This window comes from Lissotriton helveticus, chromosome 9 (assembly GCF_964261635.1).
Source record: "Lissotriton helveticus chromosome 9, aLisHel1.1, whole genome shotgun sequence".
Classification (NCBI taxonomy): domain Eukaryota; kingdom Metazoa; phylum Chordata; class Amphibia; order Caudata; family Salamandridae; genus Lissotriton; species Lissotriton helveticus.
Window position 1 is genome coordinate 2,851,860 of NC_136070.1, and position 4,421 is coordinate 2,856,280.

Genomic DNA, 4,421 nt, shown 5'->3' on the forward strand with positions numbered 1-4,421 from the left:
GTGCTTTTATTGTGTTATGGGGCGCACCGGGGTGCTTTTATCTTGTTATGGGGCGCAGTGCTTAGTAGTGTGCCAGAGATGTGCTGTTCTTGATTTTCCAGTAGCTGGCAACTTTGAGCTGCTCTGCAGGCCCCTGACAAAGCCAATAGTGACCTATGGGATTTGCCAATACTTGTTTTGTTTTGGGGTTGGGGCGGGCCAACCTAGACTGTGTGTCACGAAGGCCAGAGAATCCACAGGAGTCGACGCTAGTCCCAACGCCCCACCACCTCAGCAGCCACCCGATAATAAATATCGAAGTAACTCCTAAAGCGGGGGGGAAAGGGAAAGTGGAAGAAAAAGAGAGACAGCCACAGCGTTGTTGGTGATATGCTTCTGATGGGTCCACCCAGGCTCTTGTGTTTCGCGCCCTGCAGAAAGACACAAATATACCACAACCAACCCAACTAAGCAATTATATCAACACTCGTGATGCATTAGATTTGCTCTTACCCTTGGACCCGTGGCTATTGCTGCTCTCTGCGGTGTGTAGTAGGAGTTCTGATGTCTGTGACTATCTGGGTAAACATAACACTATCAGTAACATTTCATTTCAACAAACTCAGCTCTATGCAATGCTTTTGTCACTTAAATACCTGTCACTGGTTTGACTCCTATGATAAGTAATATTCTTCAACTGAAGTGTACCAAACTTGAAATAGATGCTGATTACTGGTCCTAAATATTACACCCTAACTATGAGTAAACTAAGAAAGCTCTAGCAAAGATACTTCTTGACTTGGTTTATCTCCAGATAAATTCTTGGAAATTCTTCACCTGTGTCAGAAAATGTCGCTCCTTAGAAGTTTCAAAATACAGTCTCTAGAATACGGCAAAATGTCCTTACTTGATATCCCACGTTGCGCATGCGTTTTTATTGAACTTGCCAAACAAACTGGAACCTCAAAAGCTGAATTTCGGAGCATGAGGAACAGAAGCTCCGACTCTCGGAACAGCGACAGTTGAAGTGCGCGGTTCGCTATTCGAACGCGCACCTCATTCCCTCCGCCTGCCGCGAGCCAGAAACACTAGACCGGCAACCCTGAATTCTGCCGCGTCTCAAAGTCTCTCCATTAGTTGTTCCTTGAGCTCGCAACACAGACAGACACTGTCTCATAAATAGTGGTGACACCACATGATGCCTTCTCCATCGTGAATATGTAAATTGTACTTTGACTCTAGGGATGTTCTTTACTTTTCGCTTGTCAGTTAACGTAGTGGCTAAACAGGTCTTGACACTGTGCGAGGGTGCAAGCAATGAGAGGAACAGTGGGAGATGGAGATGGCGGGGGATCAGCAGGGCCAGGAAGTGGGGAGTCGTTAGCAAGACCACAGAGAGCAGGGGCAGTGTGGGAGTGCTCAAGAAAACCAGAGAGCAGAGACAGGGGTCTGCAAGACCACGGAGAGCGGGGGAGGGAACAGCAAGGCTACAGAGGGCCTTGACCCTCAAGACCACAGAGAGCGTGGGGAGAGCAGAGGGGTCAGCAAGACCACAGAGAGCTGGGGTGGAATGGGAGGCGGCCGCAAGACCATGGAGAGTGGGGGGATGACAGGAGGGATCAGCAAGGCCACGATTGAGGAGAGGGCAGGAGGGGACCGCAAAAGCATGGAGAGTGGGAGCAAGGGTGGGAGACAGGAGTACGATGACTGAGAGCTGCAGAGGGTGGCAAGCAACTCGGTTGTGGGAGGGCGCGGGCCAACCAATGACATGAAGCTTGAGAGATGATTGCAAACACATGCACTCTTATGGAGTTCTACGCCTATATTAAAAAGAAGTACCTCCAAAAGCGTGAGTGGAAGGACACTCGCCAATGAAGGTACCTACAGGGAAAGCAGAAACGCAGGAAGAGAATATGAAACTGTTAGGCGTTGATTATGAGAAGAAAAGAAATTAGTGACTTTGAAGCTATCCTGTGGTAAGTAATTGGTGGAGTCTAAGCCATTTAAAAAATATATATATATCTATATATATATATATATCAGCAAAAAATCTCTAAATTGCCGGAGACAAGACCTAAGAACCATTGAAATTCACCATTTATGGTAAGCTGTACAAACCATAACTCGCACAACAGCCATGCAACACATAACTCGTACATCAGAGGTTATGCTCATGAATTCACAGTATTTATACCACTGAGTAACATCATCTAGAAAGACGTCATTAAATAACGCACAGCACACAACCACACACACACAACCACACACACACACAACCACACACACACACAACCACACACACACGCAACCACACACACACACAACCACACACACACAACCACAACCACACACACAACCACACACACAAACAACCACACATACAACCACGCACACAGCCACACACTCGCAACCACACACACTACCACACTGTCAGTGCACACTTTCACCAGGCACAGACAACATCAGTCTTCAGTGCACGCTTTCACAGGGCACAAACACCACCATCAGTCAGTGCACGCTTTCACTGGGCACAAACACCACCATCCAACATTGCACGCTTCAACCAGGCACACACCACCAGCCGTCAGTGCATGCTTTCACCAGGCACACACACACCACCAGCCGTCAGTGCACGCTTTCACCAGGCACACACACACACACACCACCAGCCGTCAGTGCACGCACACACCACCAGCCGTCAGTGCACGCTTTCACCAGGCACACACCACCAGCCGTCAGTGCACGCTTTCACCAGGCACACACACCACCAGCCGTCAGTGCACGCTTTCACCAGGCACACACACCACCAGCCGTCAGTGCACGCTTCCACCAGGCACACACACCACCAGGCACATACACCACCAGCCATCAGTGCACAATTTCTACAGACACATACACCACCAGCCATCAGTGCACACATCAATTGTTAACGCATCCACAATTATTATTGTAGCAATCGCAGTATGGCACACTTTACTTTTAAACATATTTATCTAAAGCGCAGCATGCCACCATTGCTACAAAAATAAATTTTAAAAAATTTGGCCCACAATTTATAGACTTTTGTTGCAATTGGTGTTGCAATATTTAGCAATGCCAATAGCTCAAACTTAATTAATGCGAGACCTATTGCATTACAAATGCTTGTTGATCGCTAGGTGACTTGTTGGGACCCGTAGAGTTCGGTGCTGATTTCCTGTTGGTTCGTGTCCCTGCTGTGGGTGGAGGTCGGTTGATCGATAGGTGCTTTAGGATCACTCACTCTGCATACAGTGGGTTTCGCCTCACTGTCTCTTTTGGCTGCGGCTGTGCACCTTTTGGACAGTTGCGCCTTTTTCACAGTGGTAATTATCTCATTACGGGGGGCATCCCCACTAACCCACAATTTCTCTTGGATGCTAGTATGTACTGTGTGCATTATCGAGGATAGAGGTGCACGCCACCTCGTAGACAATTTGTGGAGATGCCTCCCGCCCCGTAAAGGATGATGCAGGAGACTGGCGGAAGGCTTAAGTTCTTTATTTAATGCACGTGAAGTGCCGGGGCGCGGTTGATTCCTCCGCACTGTAATCCACCCTAATGGCCACCGCCTTCCCGTCAAGCCGTGCTCCCGTGATGTGGTGGTAGCAACTAGACTAAAACATCACAACATGGCACTGCATCTTACTGCACTATGAGGAATCTGTGCGCACTGCTGTTTACTTCACTACCAGGGTTGTTTGTAGAGGATCTCTGCCAGGAGCCGGGCTGAGCTGGGCTCTTCTATCCGGGGACCTCTGGGGGGGCTTTCCATGGGGGTGTTTGTTGGCATCATTTGAGTTAAAGAGGGGATCTCTGCACTGCATCTTACAGCACTGTGAGGAATCTAAGCACACTGAATCGTTCTGCACTATGAGGAATCTGTACGTACTGCACGGTGTTTACTGCACTACCAGGGTGCTTACATGGAGATCTTTCCCAGAAGCCGGGGTGAGCTGGGTACTTTATCCGGGGACTCTGGGGGGCTTCTCTTCCAGTTCTGGGGCTGTTCATGATCGTTATTTAGGTTGAAACAGAATCTGCGACCACTGCACTGATTTGCTCATACTATGAGACGCGTTTACAGAGTATGTGCAAAAATACTGCTGTTTAATGTATTATGAGGGTTGTTTACACCTAGCAGAACATTTGTACTCATTGAACTGCTGTTACCACAGTATAAAGCGCTTAAATAGCTAAGAGGGCATTTGTACACATTGAACTGCTGTTTATCGCAGTATAAGGCGCTTAAATAGCTAAGAGGGCATTTGTAAACACAGCACTAGTATTTTCTCAAATGTGAGCAGGGTCGCTATTAATATGCGATTGTGTGGATGCAGTTTTTTTAGCACTATTATTAATTTGCTTCTTTTACCACATAATCCATCATTTGCTGCATAATTTTCAGATTTCAGCAAAAAAAA